We start from the raw sequence: 16,852 nt of genomic DNA on the forward strand, positions 1-16,852 counted from the left end.
TGGTCAAGATTAATCCGGAGTATCTCACTGCGGCGTACCTCATAATCAAATCGCGGTTTTTGGCACGTAAAACCTCAGAATTTAACAAAAGGGCAGAACTTCGTACCGGTTTCTCGTGCTTTACTCGAACTATATAGACAATACTCGTGAGTTTAATTGATGACCCAAGATTTGCTTTACGTAACTGTTTAAAAATGACCGCGTTTCTGTTCGCACGACCAGGTTTGACCGCAGGCACGGCGCTGCGTCAATGGAAAAACGCGCAAGCTTGACGGCGAAGCCAATCTTCTAGAAGAACGATGTGGTGACGGGAGTTCGAAAGACAGAGTGCGCAAATATTGTCCTTCGTCACCACGCAATTGGCTTTCGCAGAAACACTTCTTCAGATTAAAGTCGCTGGGGGAAAGCACGCACCATGACGGCGGACAACGTCTCCTCGATGAAACATCCCGCCCAATACGGGCTTAGAAAAAGAAAGGAAAGAAAAGAAAAAAGAACTAAGACACAAGAAAGTACGGCGAGATGAAGACGAACAAGCCCAGTTCGCCGATTGCTTCGCCTCACTGAGCCACGCGCGGATCAAAGAAAAGCCGCAGAAAGGTGCGGCGTCCCCCAGGATTCACGACCGAGGCCATTTCGCGGCAAACGCGAGGGCGTTGGGCGCCGAAAGCGGGTCATTTGTCAAAAACGAAACGTAGGTTCGCTCGGACATACCGCACTCGGGAGAAGCTTTTAACGCGGCGTTAGCCGGAACCACGTGCGCCCCTTGAAATACCGTGAAATCTCGGATAGTATACAAGCCCGGCTATAGCAGGAGAAGTAGACCCAAGACCGCGAAATAGATCGGAGAGAAAAGAAATTACCCGTCTATATTACGAACAATGACAACTGAATATCTATTCAGACACGACCAAAAACAGTATTTCTTTTCAATGAATGGTTTACTTAATGGCATAAATGGGTATGCACGAGATTGTTGAGATGAGTAACTAAATTGAAGTCTTATCCAGGTTTAACACGCATTAACTGCACAATGGGTTATGAGGGACGCCACTGATTATAGTTCAAAGTATTTTTGACCACCAGGGTTTCCTTAAGCTAAATAGAAATTTGGCCACCGTGGTGGGGGTGGGGGGTGGGAATCGAATTCGTGACCTTGTGCTCAGATGAGAAACGCAAGTCACTGCGCCTCCACCGCAGGTAGGCAAGTTTTCACGAATCACATCAGCAGTCCACGCTGACGGAAATCATGGAACGAGAAACTGTATATTCTGATGGACTGGATTCAGGAGACTTGTCCAAACGGAGGACACTTTGACTATTATTAATGTTTCCGAGTCTGATCTTAGAAGTGAATTTGTCCTGCCGTAAGAGGCTAGAGTTTATTAGATGAAACGCAGAGAAGTCGGACTGAGGGAGTAGTCCTCTACAGCCGGCTGCTCTGCCCAGAGTAGATCATAGTAGCTAGAGAAGATGAGAATAAAACAAAAACAAAAACGGTACGAGGGCTGTTGATGCCTATAGAAACTAGGATGCGATTATACACATGTTCGTGTCCGAAGGGCTCGTTCACGGCCTTTTGACCTACCAAAGTTCGGAACCTGCGGTTATACGTGAGGTTTTCCGGTACACAGCGGCGTTGTACAACAGGCGCGAGTGCGCCGTAGATTGGCGTCAAATCCGACGACTCCATGGTATTCTTTCTGTTTTGATACAGCTTCTGCCAATACGGAATCGTTTCGATTCGTAGGGTAAGCCGAACATTTGTCGTGGCGCGCTCAGAGTGCCTGCAGTTCGGTTTTTAAATTGCGAGTTTGTTGTGTTAGCTCATCGCCGGTACAACGTAGTTCTGCCGAGGACTACCGTCCTTACTTTATTTGAACTATAGAATACGGCAGCCGACCCAGCGTAGGAAAGACGTAGGAAAAATTTAGGCGTCATCAGACTTGACTTGTGCGTCCGGAAGCACAAAAATCAAGAAATAGATGAATGAAATAAAATAATGTAAAAGAACTCCAGATAATGGGATCGAAATATTAATAGCTTCGGAGGTTCGTCTGTCCGCGCGCTTGGCGTGATATTTCGGACATAAAATGTTATGAGCCAGTCATCTTCCGGATGTAGAACAAGATACTGAAGTGTATAGCGCACAAGAGCAGATTTCCGACTACGAATATCGTACAAAATAGAATACTAAGTACTTCCAAGATGCTCTTCAAAGTTTGGATAAATTACTATTTACCTATTCGCACAAAGATTATATCAGTTAATCACCAGAATTTCACATTAGAAGGAGTTAGGTCTGGTGTACCCCTACTTAGTCTTTATTAACAACTATCTGAAGCCACTACCTGGAACAGTGCGTAGTACGCCGATGACTGTGTACTATGTCAGGAAATTAATTCCTCCGAAGGCAATAAGTTTTAAACAGCTGTTTAAACTGGTTTCGCACAGGAGGACACGAACATGCATACTAGTGAGCTGGGTTCCAGCTTTTTGCTATAGGCTTAGGCATTCAATGTTATGCGTCATGTCGTCTAATGCTCATAAACTTTAGTGCCTTGCCATTAACTTTTATCTTCATTTTTTGTGTGTGCTGTAGGACATGTCTTATAGCGCAAAAAAAAAAGCAATGACGGTAAAGGTTAAATGCAAGGCAAGGACACTCAAGGACACTCAGTTACACTCACCAACACACTGAGCTCGCTCCCGGGGAGTTACGGAATCGTTAGCACTTGCATTCCCTCAGGCACTCAGTTCATATTCATCGCCATTCAGATTTGAATTCACATGCATGCACCGCTCACTGGTGTTCCCTCCCGTCGACTCGTCAACCAGCCGTCACTTCTGAGAACTCTTTTTCATCAACGCCTCTTCCTCACGCTGGCCCCTAAACTCGCTGCCACTGGATCTCGACTGATATTTAATGTGGTCAACACTCGTTCACACCTGTGTCTACCCATGCACACTTAGTACTCACGTTTAGACTGTGTGGTACAGCGCGAAGTGGGACAGGGGACATAGGAAAAAACGAGGACAAATTTTTTCCTTCGTCCCCTGTCCCGTTTCGCTCCGTACCACACAGTCTAAAATAGAAAACCAATTAGCCCAAACCATCACCCTTCTTAGTGCTCACGTACACATTCACACGAGCTCAATTACATTCATACACAGGTCCACTCTAGATTTCAAGGCACGTTAAGAGAACACACATAAAAATGCACCGCGTAGAATACATAAATGCAGAAGGAGTTAAGGGGACACTAAGGTGAAAGTCAAATTTAATTTAGTCACAAAGCGTACTCATTAAAAACCTTTCTGCACTGATTTAATGTGAAAAGGTTTGTTATTAGCTATTGAACGCCAAAATTTCTGTTTTTGAATTTGGCTACGGTTTTTAATTTGGCTAGTGGCTACGGTCACATGTGCCTGTCGTCACCGATTCTAGTGTAATTTCACGTACTTTGGCCGCCTATGAGCATAAAGTGCCCAGTTATTTCCAGCTAGAGTTTTTGATTGTTTTCAAAGGCAGGGTTCTATACCGATCAACAACAGCTCGCACGGACCAACTGAATACGGTGACCTAAGCACGATGCGGTGGCGCAGATGGCCGTAGCGATATCAGACTGGGGAAAATTTAGGCACCACCAGGAAAGGCATGTAAACAAAACCGTTCTGAAGTTTTTCCCTAATTTCTCGCAGATATTAAGTCGGTTCCTTGGTGTCGACATTTCTTTTTTATCTAATAAAAAGTTTGATTCAAGAAGAAAAGCATATGCGAGAAACCTGTATTTAAGTTCTTGCGTGAACAACCCTCAGTCGATTCAGGTCCTGATGCACGAATGACGATATCGGTTGGTCAGAGGCGATTTCGTTTACTTGAGTAGTTCTGAAAAGTGCAGGTGTATATATATATATATATATATATATATATATATATATATATATATATATATATATATATATATATATATATATATATATATATATATAGATGTGTGTGTATGTGTGTGTGTGTGTGTGTGTGTGTGTGTGTGTGTGTGTGTGTGTGTGTGTGTGTGTGTGTGTGTGTGTGTGTGTGTGTGTGTGTGTGTGTGTGTGTTGCACGTTAATTTTTAAATCGACCATAACCTGTTCCTAAATCTTACAAGTCTTACAAGTCTTACATTAAGCAAGTCTTACATTAATGAGGTTGTCTGTCCTGTCACAAGGATCGGGTATTGAGGACAAACCCAAAGGGCGGCATGGGCCGGCTTTCTGCATCGAATATCTGTGGTTAGAATTACTGTTAATTGTGGCCCATTACCGACGATTTCTCTGCAAACATCTACAAAAAAATAATAACATAGTGTCTCACGACCCGACTTGGGCAGTTCCTCGAGCCTCTCCAGAACACAGGAAGAACAGATGTCAGATCTGTTAACAAGAAGATGCGAACGAGTAGCCACAGATGTCATAGGCGCCTTGTACTGGAGCGCCGGCGTTATGATCGAGAGTAAACGTCAGGCCCGCCGCTTGCTCAGGGCGTGTGAGGCCTTCGGGCGAAAGCGATTCATGGGGTCGTCTTCGCAGTGGCGATTCCAGCGAGATATGTGATCAGTGCCGGCTGACGCGCTGCTACGAGTGGTGCTCTTGTCGAAGTAACCTAACGGGGGTATGAGCCAGTCAATTTTTGCTTGCTTACGGAGGTATGAGCCATTGAGAAAGTTACGTGTTTTTCTTTTTTTTTTCTACCACTCGACCAGACGCCGCGTTTGTGTACGTTTTATGGGTGGTTCCAAAGAATGTATGCACTGTACGCTTCACTTTGCTGGAGTGCTTGTGGCCTCTGCATTACGAGAGGAATGAGTCATTGCATTTTTTGCTTGCTTAGGGATGTATCAGCCATTGCTGATGATTATAGTTTTTGTACCATTGGACTGGATAACCGGTCTTTTTCAACACTATCGGTGGTATGAGTCACTTAAGGCTTTTGCCTTAAAACGGCTATTGAAAAGTCACGGATAGCAGCATGTAAAAAGCCTGGCACGAGCCAAGATACTGCGCCAGGACAGCAGGCCCGGTGGCCACTGCGGCTCCTACTGCTCTCCTGGGAAAATCAGGGATGTTATTTTGAAGGTAAAGCCTCGCAGGCTCAAGAAAATCTGTCCGGCATACACCCAGCAACGAAAACATCGCCTCACGGCTTCTGGAACACCAGTCAGAACCTTGCCCGCCAGGGCAAGGCGCGGGTGGCATGTCTGTTTTTATTAGCAGTTGTGAGGCATACGCAGAAGACACGAGCACGCCGTCAATGTCGATACAAACTGGTGCGATAACGCACTATGCAAATCACCCCCGCACAGGCACATCAACAACTTATATCGACTCTGTGAGCGGCTAGACGAAGTGGCAAGCAAGCACTGGCCGGCGATTCGGCGACAAATTTTGAATTTCGAGACGCGATAGAGCAGGCTACGCCATTCAGTTGCACGCCCGGAAACAATGGTGATGACTGAACCTCACAAAAACACTCGCATGAGGACTAGAATATTAACCTACAGCAAGGAAGCGTGCCATATAGAAAGAGGCGCACGGGCGGGCGGTGGAGATGGACAGCTTACTGACACAACAACGAATTCAAGTTAATTCGGACTTACCGTGCAATCCTTTGACAGGAGCCGCTGCACGCTTGCACCTTGCAGCAGCGAAAAGCGCTGGAAATGACAAAGCCCGGGACGAAGCCACCGCTGCACGCAATTCGGAAACAACCATAGAAACCAGGCCTGCGTAGCCGTGTTCTTCCGCGCTGTGGCGTCGTCGCTCAAGTTCCGCGGAGAATGTTAGATTGAAGTTTTAATGCTGCATTAGCATAGGATGGGCCTCCTGGCGATCGCTGACAATAAGGGTACTCACCACATCAATGGCACTAGACATAACTACGTATCGTAGCCCAAAATAATAGTTCGTTGGGAAACGGTTGGGAGCCGTTGAAGCCCGTTGCAAGACGTAGCAGGTACGGCGTTCGTGCAGCTGCAGTCCCGTGGGATGTTCCTGTAACTTCACGTTTTTTTTCTTTCACAGTGCAGACTGCTCTCAGGCTTTGAGCCCGTATTCAGAAAAACGATTTTACGTTAAGAATATTCGTAAGAGCCGGTGCCAAACAACGGGGATCTAGAACATAACTTTACCGAAGGCGGCGGGCCAGTGGCAAACAGCGTTTACGAACGAAAAAGTTTATGAACTCGGCCCGCGCCTTATTACTAATAGCATTAAAGAGTTGTATTCATGTTTTCACAGTCGGAGGTTGCGGTCGATGGTTGCCTATAAGTCTTTCTATAGAAAGACACACGGATGGTCCATCCCTTTTGAGCGATCGCGTATTTTATTCTCGACTTGAAATACAAGATCGACCTGCGCGCACCCGGCGCGTAAGCTGCAGTGGCGACGGATCCGCTCCTCCCGATCCGTGCTCGCAGGAGGTGAAACGGCGCTTAAGGGGGCATTTGCTTCGGTGGCGCGATTGATTTTCCTCGCGCACGTGACACCTGCAATCCCGTCTTCCGAATGCTTGTGCGTGTCCACCGAGTTGCCCAGTAGGCTCGCAGTACCGGTCAGCGGTCACCCCGCTCTGCGCCGCTTGCCTCGAGGAATGCTGCCGGCTCGATAGCCGCACTCCCCTCTCCGTGCCCCCGACCCCCTTTCGCCCATTCCACTTCCTCCTGTCGCGTAGGTGGGAGGCCGCAGAGCGATGGTGGCGTCACGCGGTGTGTCGCGGTGTCCGAGCTCGTTAGCCACGGTTCCCGCGAAATCGGGAAACTTCTGGCGAGTTCTATGTCCAACACGGAAAGGCACGTCGCCGGCGATAGTGAGTCGGGGGAAGGGGGGGGGGGCGGTGGGAGGGCAGGCGACGGCCGGGGAAGAGCATTGGACTGCCCCACCAGCCATGTAAGGAGGGCGGCTGCATAACTTTCTCTTGGGATGGTTGGCACACAGCAAAGCGACGCCTCCCTGCACGCTGCCTGTCAGACGAATCCAGCAGAAAGAAATATCAATCAATCAATCAATCAATCAATCAATCAATCAATCAATCAATCAATCAATCAATCAATCAATCAATCAATCAATCAATCACATTTCCCTTGTCTGGTCAGAAAACGATGTTTACATATATTGCTGAGTTTTTTCTGCACACGTCATAATAATAATAATAATAATAATAATAATAATAATAATAATAATAATAATAATAATAATAATAATAATAATAATAATATCAGCAATAAAAGCCCCAGAGGAAACAGGTCTTCCAAAAGCCATGTAGGTCTTGTAGATAGATAGATAGATAGATAGATAGATAGATAGATAGATAGATAGATAGATAGAAAGATAGATAGATAGATAGATAGATAGATAGATAGATAGATAGATAGATAGATAGATAGATAGATAGATAGATAGATAGATAGATAGATAGATAGATAGATAGATAGATAGATAGATAGATAGATGAAGGTTGTCAAGGTTGCATCTGCTTTGCTACCACTTACATAAGGAGAAGAAGAGGAAAAGAAGGAAGGGCATAGGAGGTGAACCTCACCAACTCACCACTTTCACTGTGCAGTCTAAGGCGGTTGTTAAATAAATGATAACGGAGAAATCGTTTTGCTCACCATCTGTGTCATCAAACATGATTAGGTTTGTTGCATTAAAAGAGAGAAGCTAGAATTTAGTGACCCTAAGCATAAGACCTTTTATTTCGGCCAATAATGTTTCTTGAAAACATAAAGATTAAGAAATTGAAAAAAAGAAAAGGTAGACCTCAAGTAACCAATCTTTCAATTGGGGAACTGAGTGTCATATAACAATATTACCATTCTGTAAACTGCAGCCTTTAATACAACTGAAAGCGGACAACTTGATATATCTTGGGCCGCGCTCAATGTCAACATTAATTGGTCAGTAAAACTTTTTCAAAACCTCGAAAGCGTTTCAACAACTTCTTGTAAGCTGTAAACTCATGCATAAAGTTTGTCCGCTTAAGATGGTGTAACAGATGCAGCCTACCAAACTGCTATATCTGTTTTCAGTCCAGCGTTCCGGATTTGTAAAAATTGCGCTTCATTTTTTTTTAGACCTACCGTGTAGGGCACTTTTCGTATCCTAAACGGTCACAGGTACCCATCTCTCGGTAAGTACCAGTGACCTGGAGAAGCGTTCATACAGCCTTCCTGAGCTAACAAAAGAAAACAAGAAAATTCAGGTCAAATACCTATGTCTTGCTCAACATGTAGCTTTTTGTCACTGCTTTGTTGGCGACTGAATGAATACAAGGACCAATTTCTCCGCCTAGTACCCAGTCTATATTGAGCAAAATTGAATCAATTTTCTACAGAATCAAAGTTATTATACGTAAAAGAAATACACATATAATATTCTGTATTATAAAAGCGAAAAGTCACTTCGGCTGCGCACGTGATCTGGCATGGCATGCACTTTGGGCAAATACGTTGTTTCCATGGCATCGCATGCCCTCATTGGTGGCTGTGAGAGCTTCCACTGGAAATGTGTTTAGAGCAACCGTATCGCAACGCACTTCATAGCCTTACTCAGGCGTGCGGTAAGCCGGCTAAGTAGCTGAACACTGGAACAGCAAACAAGAATGTATGGTTAGTTTGTTCCCATCAAACGTAGCATGAGTTGGCACCATCTTAAACTCTGCAGGGAGGCAACATCTTACTTCAGCATCACAGGTTTAACGGAATCACCAAGAAAGTTATCCCTGGGATAGCGGAACATACTTTAAATAATCAAAGTGACGATTTCCGAAACGAAATCCGAAACAACCATGTTAGCATCACGTCGCATATCTTTAAGACACCGCATCTATGACTTAAACCACGTATACCACATTGCGAAATGTTCTTCAGGAGCTCACTCGGCACTTCGTGCCGAGTGAGCTCGAGCAGCCAAGTGCAACAGACAGAGCAGATCGCCTTCACTCTACATATATATATATATATATATATATATATATATATATATATATACGTTGGCGTTTGGCAGGCATTCCCAAATCATGAACAGCAGGTTGCCATTATCCCTCAAGAGAAAAGTATATAATAGCTGTGTCTTACCAGTACTCACCTACGGGGCAGAAACCTGGAGGCTTACTAAAAGGGTTCTACCCAAATTGAGGACGACACAACGAGCTATGGAAAGAAGAATGATAGGTGTAACGTTAAGGGATAAGAAAAGAGCAGATTGGGTGAGGGAACAAACGCGTGTTAATGGCATCTTAGTTGAAGTCAAGAAAAAGAAATGGGGGGGGGGGGGCATGGGCAGGACATGTAATGAGGAGGGAAGATAACCGATGGTCATTAAGGGTTACGGACTGGATCCCAAGGGAAGGGAAGCGTAGCAGGGGGCGGCAGAAAGTTAGGTGGGCGGATGAGATTAAGAAGTTTGCAGGGACGGCATGGCCACAATTAGTACATGACCGGGGTTGTTGGAGAAGTATGGGAGAGGCCTTTGCCCTGCAGTGGGCGTAACCAGGCTGATGATGATATATATATATATATATATATATATATATATATATATATATATATATATATATATATATATACTAAACGAGAAGGCAGTTCTTTACTGAATTAAAGAAATGATAAATAAATGCAAATGAAAGTGGACGAAAAACCAACTGGCTGCAGGTGGGATACGAACCCGCCTCTTCGCTTTACGCATGCGATGCTCTTGTTTGCCGGCATCTTAACACGCGCGCGCACACACACACAGACACACACACACACACACACACCTCTATCACGTGACTAGCCGTGCACACTTGCCACACATGCACACTGTTTTCCAATTTCAAACCCGTGATATGCATTAAAAGGCAAAGAATAAATATACGTGGGCAAAGACTGATCTAAAGTGTCTGCTATATATAGTATAGACCCAATGCAAGTGATCTTGCACGCGACAGCGACAAGCGACGCGATGGAGATGACTGTCGCGTTCGCTCTTCGCCTACAAGTCGTAGGCGACGAGCGCATGCGAAAAATTTCCCCATGCGAACGATGACTTCGAGCGACGCCTCTCCAGTGTTGCCGGTATGAGGGCAGCAATATAGGCGCCGAAACTAGTGTGACGTGTGCTTAATAACTTAAGTTGATGTGTTTTACTGTAGAAAGCAGCATAATATGTTTCTGAAGCTCTTCCAGTAGAGGTTCTTATCTTTGCACGTATAAAAATTCAATCGTTTGCTCGTTCCGTGCGACAATTGGGAGTACTTGAGTTATGTACATCCAGTTCCGGCTTCGCGCTATTGGCTAGTCGCTCATAGCGATTCCGGGCGACGAGCGACAAATTCTAGATTTGCAGAATCGAGCGATCGTGCGACAAGTCTGAGCGATCTGTTCAAGCGACGGCCCGATCCGTCGCTCGAAGCCGCCGCTCGTCGCTGTCGCGCACAAGATCGTGCTCATGGGGTTTAGCCTTATCCCGTGCAGCGATCACCGTGTCCACTTCGTGTCGCCAATACTCGGTAGTTGATAGAGCAAAAGGAACAGCTGGAGTGGTACACCATTGTATGGTTTTAATGCCAGTAATAGGGACGGACTTTATTTTCTTAATATAATGTAGACATGTATTCTTTATTGTGTTGCTACATACCTGTTGTCGCCAGTGAAGACGATAAACCACGGCTATCTGACCCAGACCTACTGCGGTCTGTTGCCTCTTGGTTCACGATCACGTATCCGCATGTGCATACATACTAGTGCATATTCTTCGGTCTACGTATTTCTATGTGAGAACGCATTTAGCTAGACTGTAAACCGACTTTATTTTATCACGCTCTGCAGTGAGGATACTTCAACTGTAGCTTTACTGAAAGCTTCAGTGATTTTCTTCTTAGAACGGCCTTTGGTCTTTTGCGAAGGTGTGTATTTCCTCACTTCTGCAGCCACTACTGTCTTGGGTTCCTCCGGCTGCTCGGCTTTTGAATGCGCAAGCATTCTTTCGCGAGTACCACAGGAAAATGTGTCCGTCTCGTGACACCTTATATATGCAAAATAAATGCATAATGTGTCAAGATAACACATGTATTTGTTATGATAGTGTAATAGTAGATGACTGGAAGCGTTGGAAAAAAAATATGCTTCAGACCGGGATTTAAAGCATGAACCATGGCGTACATAAGCATTTTTGGCGATTACCCCGCAAAAATATGTCCACCCCTTGACGCCTCATACCTGTAAAATAAATGCATAATTGTTCAAGCTAACACGTGTAATCGGTATAACAGTGTAATAGTTGATCATTGGTAGCGTTTACAAAAACACACTTTTTACCGCGAATGGAACAATGAACCGCAGTGTGGTAGGAAGTTGTCTGTGTGAGCCAGATTACGTTCATATGAGTGAGAGTTGATTTGGCCTCAGTTTACATCACACCCGGTCCAAGCTAAACAAATATTAAGAGATTTCTCTCCATTTCTGTACTTTCCTTCAGTCCTTCAGTAATGCCTAAGCGTTCTTTGGTGAGTACCCCAGTTTTGTCGAGTACCCCTGTCCCGTGACGCCTTATATCTGCGAAATAAATGCACATTTGGTCACTTTAACTCACGTAATCGTTATATTAGTGTAATAGTAGAGGATTGATGGCGTTAGAAAAAAAAAAGAAACTGTCAACGTCAACACTGCCATGTCAAAGTCGCAGCAAAAAAATAATAAAAAAAGCTGTGGTGTGGCAAAAAAAGAACAGTTGTGACCGCGTTGTGGCTCAGTTCGTACGAAATATCTGCAAAACAAATGCATAATTGGTAAAGTTAACACATGTAATCGTTATACTAGTGTAATAGTAGACGACTGGTAGTGATCAGTAGATATGGATCAGTTAGCTAAACAAGTAAGCAAAAGCGAAGTAGTAGCAGAGCTAAGAATGCGTATGCATTCTGTTGCAAGATTTCTGTTGCATTTATTTTCTCTGAATCACTTTCTTACTTAGCTTTTGGTTTGTAGCGTTTTTTGTTTGTTTGTTTGTTTGTTTGTTTGTTTCTTTGTTTGTTTCCACTTGACGAGACGTCAGACACTACTTCTTGTGTTCTTTTTTGCATTTTTTTAAATAGAGTCACTTGCAGTGATATTCTTCTGTTGCTATACTGCCGTACTCTACTATACGTCGTTGTTTTACTTCGTGTCTTTGTGATCTGCCATCTTGCTCTTTCTTTTCCCTTTGCTTCCTTTCTTCCTATCTTCCATTTCTGTGTTTCTGTCTTGTCTTCCTGTTTGAAGAGTAGGCAGGCGTGTGCTCCTTCCCGTGGTGGCAGTTGCCAGCCTGTCCCTTGCTTTTTTCTCCCTTTTTCAATTCTATAAACGTCTCAAAACGAAATCATAAATATTGAGTGGTGATCTACCGGTAAATTTGAGTAAAGTGCGTTAGCATTACGTTGAACCTCTTTGAGGTCCTGCATCCATGACTTAAACCGCATTCACCACATTGCAAAGTTCTGTTCACGTGCTCACTCGACACATGTTTAGCCTGTTCGAGGAGCAAAGTGCAACTAACAGTGGTTCCGAGCAGACCACCTTTAGCTGCAATATAGATATATACCACATGACCGGCTTCCCACACTTCACAGAGATGCACTTCTTTTTCCACTTTGACACTCCTAGGCTAACCCATTAAAAGAACTAATACGAGGCTGCGGTTCCACTTAAGCTGCGAGATACGACAGCAAATCTTCTCGCACGGAACGTTTCTACAGCTGTCATTCACGGGTCAGAGGCTGGCTGTGTGCTCTTCACGCGAGATGATCGGCCTCGCGCGAGGGCCGCCACTGCGCGCCTTATACACGGCAAACGCCGCCGCGAGCTGGAAGAAGAAGGAGCCGACATTACCGTCTCCTTCGTGCTCCATGGCACGCTCGGATTTCCCCGACGATCGGCTTTCATTCAGCCTGATGAACTTAACGTCCGGTGGCGTCAGGCTCGCCACGCTGGGCCGGTCATCAATGAGAGATGACGCTGCGGCAGCCCCCGGCGACCTCCTTCATACGCGTGGGCAGCCGCCTTTCGAAGGACGTGCGCGCGGTCTGAGCGGAGTGATTAATATTGCTCGTGAGAAGGGCCACAGGCCATCGGCGGTGGACGCAGGATGTAGGCGCCGTACGTTTTGATCCCCTATAGCCTCGCACTAAGGGAAGGATGGGCGCGTCAGGGTTGTACCTGAAAGCCCGGCCAGATATATTGCTCCTACGGGAGAAGGGAGTTTCAATGGCGGAGGAGTTGAATGATGCCGACGAGAGGCCGTGCACAGGCTGATGATGAGGGTATACGATCACCGCCAGCAAGAATTGCTTCCTTCACGTGCACGCGTTGTGGATCATTGCGTATTCTATCGAGAGTTTACGCGCCTCTCACTGGTAACGGCTGCGGTGTTTCGAGGTCTACGATTATAGGACTGGGTGCCAGGGGAATGTAGGCGGATGATACAATTCTCAGCGTGATATTTTTCTTTTGTTATGTCGCCTTTCCAAACGAGGGCCGCTTCTAAGAAGCACACGACGACTCTTAAGTACGAGCGCCATTGCTAAGTACCAAGCCGGTGGCTTTGTTTCGTGAAGCTAAAAAGACAAGGCTGATACACGAGTAGTAGACAAGAAATGAACACAGCTGATTGTTCGATGTCGTGCCATAGCCGCCACCCAATTTCACTGATCTATGGATCGTTGTCCTCTATGGCTACCTACCTATTGTGGATGATGAAACTGTCGCATCTGCGCTCAAAAATTGAAACTTACACGTAGTATACCTTCTTCTCAGCTGCTTTCTAATATCGCATCAGCTTGCTTAATAAAAGAACACGTTTTACTGAAGAAATCCTAATATTATCAATAAAAACTGATTCTATAAATTTCTCATAGCATGAGTTATCTTTATTTTGTGCTGTACTTACCAGTATCGCGTGACTGCGTTCTAGCAATCTTGAGCCGCTCGAGGGCCACACTGGCGCTGTTGCCACTCCGAACTCAAGGTACATCGTTCGTCCACTGACCTTACTGCCCCTATTTCGAGTTTGCTTTGCAGCATTTACTGCCACGCCCTTATCTTCTTGCCTGCTTTTATCGGAAACATAATTGTAACGACATTTACCAGATATGGCAACTGAGGTCTACCTGTTCACCTGTATTGAAGATAAACTATTATCATGATTTTAGCGGATGTCCATGAAGTGCACAATACAAAGTACTGTATATTAGGGTACACGCACGCTCTTCCCTTCACAACTAAACGAACCACGCCTATTCAAGCGTATGACGTTGAATATTTGCCTTGCACAACAGCATCTGCCTTCTTGGACAAGGACCACATAAGGCCGAATGAATAGTGCAGCAAGCACTCAGCCGACGACATCCGGTGTAACCTGCAAGGACAAGCGGGCGCCAGAAACACATGCACGCGCCGACACCCACAAGAACGCACGAAAATACCCGAAACAACGCACGGACATCCACTTACGCACAGCTCTGCGCTCGAGTAATGCGTGCGAGCACGCCGCGAGCACGTGGTCGCGTATACGCACATGCGAAAGATTTATACGTTTGTACACGTGGAAAGCGACTCGAATGTGCACTCAAACGCCGATGCAATCAGTGCATGTGCGCACGCCACAATGATGTGCTCTGGCATGCACGCCGACGCAAGCTTGCATTGAAACGAATCAAATGCACGGCAATGAACATGGCGACACGCACGCATGCGCACAAATGCTCCGCGCGAGTATACTACAGGGAGAGCGGCAGGCGGCGCTCCCCGCAGGCGCGGCGCCTGCGCGAGGGCGCACACAGCACACACGCGGCTCGGGCGAGCGCGCAAGCGTGCCGAGCTGGCAGGGCCCCAGATGGGACCGCAGCAGTTGCGGCTCGCGGAAGATTGACTCGCGCCGCCAGCTCGTCGCTGCACCGGCCCGGAGCTGCCGCACACCGTCATGGAGGCAACATCGATCCGCACAAACCAGGCAGCTAGCGGGCAAGGCGACTAAACGAAGCTGCTATTGCGACGGCAGCGACGGCAGCTATGTTTCGGCCCAGATGACAATGGGGAAGAGGGAACAGAAGGATTTTGAGGCAACGGGACTATCCCGCCACTCACTTACTTGTCCCTACCTTCCTTCTCTTTCTTTCTTTTTTCCACCCCCGCCTTTCAGCCGATAACGGTCATGAGGCTGGCAGGTGAAGGAGGATCAGAAAGAGGAGGCAAGGGGTAGCGAGGCGGAGAGAGAGGGTCGTCGATTTGAGGGGAATATCTGCGCCCAATCTATCTCCTCCCAAGAGCGGGACGTAATGTCTTGATCGCTCTCTAACAAACGGGCTTGCACCGCTGTGTCTCGCGGCGCTCGTTATTAAGGGGGAAACTGACAATGGGCGCCCGCGAAAGTCGAAAGAAGCTCCCCTCTTCCTCGACCCTTCTTAGGACAGCCATTCTCATTTTCTCTGTTGCTGCTGCTAACTTGATTATCCTTCTTCCGTTTAATCTTCTCTCAGTGGCCAGCGTTGCAGTGAAGCCGTTCTTGATGCAGTGCGCATCAAGGTGGGGCACTGTACTGTGACTACTTTTCTTGTGACGATCCTTTCTTTTTCCTTTTACCTATCGTTTGCTTCCTTAACAGTCACGCTTATACGCTGTTACAGTAGTAATAGGATGGCCTTCGGAGGCGCTAAGGGGTCGTTATGGTTTCGGCAAGGAGGAAATGATGCTGGATTCTTAACGGCTGCTTTCAAGCTCGCGTGAAATGTGTCGCGTTCTCATTTTCGAGACAAAGAAATCATGCGAAGTGAAAAAGGGAATGCGTATTTAGGAACAAGTTTGCTTTCATTGGCGTAATTGCATTTCCTTCTCCGGGCGTCTATATTAGTCCTCTCTCGAGCCCATTTTTGCATGGATGGACAGTCAACGTCAAAGTAAAAATGAAAGAAAAAAAAGAAACGTGCGTGCGATGGTTGAAAGAACCCTCCGTGCCTTTGCCTGCCACTCGTTGAGGCTTTATTTCGGTTACCCGAACAATTTAATTTTAATGTGTTAGCATTTTTGGGGAAGTTCATGCGTTTTTCGGAGGGTATGTTTGTTTGTCTCTATGTCTGTCTGTCCGTCCGTCCGTCCGTCCGTTTTCCCGCCTACCTGGGTCACTGGGTAGTTAGTCGAATGGATAAGCCATTGGGCTGCCATGCTGAGGGAACATGGTTCGAAACCAACCATCTGGCCTACTTGAGTCAATGAATATGGGGCAATGTGTGCACATGTGCCGCTCTTCAACGGACCTCTTTCCCGCCGCCATGGTTATGTAACGCTCTTTAATGAAACTATTGGACCACTGCGTGTGTGCCACTCAGTCTGTGTTGGTCTTCAATGAACTCCTTTGCGTGTTACCTTTGATGGTAACTTCGTTAACTAGGCATGTGCCAGTAAGCGTCTGCCACTCTTCGATGAACGTATTGGACGCCAACTTGGGTAACCAGGAATGTATCACTAGGAATGTGTCGCTCTGCAATGACAAAAAGAAAGATCCTCTAAATCATCTTTTTTCATCTTTAAATCATCTTTAAACCACGGTAATGAGACCACCTCCGTTCGAGACGCGTCCGCAATCGCGGCCGTTGCCACAGTACGGGAAGCCTTGAGCTCGCTTCTTCCCGACGCAGCCCCGGCTGCGGGGGCCGCCGGGGACCTTCTTCATCGGCGTCGCCGCCGCTGAGAGGCGGCTCTCAAAAGTCCAGAGTTGACAGACCAGCTCTGGGCCGTCCGGCAAGCCGAAGATGCCGCCCGAGTCCAAGGACTTCGAGCCGCCACCTGAGGCCACCATAACA

The sequence above is a fragment of the Dermacentor variabilis genome, chromosome 5 (assembly GCF_050947875.1).
Source record: "Dermacentor variabilis isolate Ectoservices chromosome 5, ASM5094787v1, whole genome shotgun sequence".
In the NCBI taxonomy this organism is placed as follows: domain Eukaryota; kingdom Metazoa; phylum Arthropoda; class Arachnida; order Ixodida; family Ixodidae; genus Dermacentor; species Dermacentor variabilis.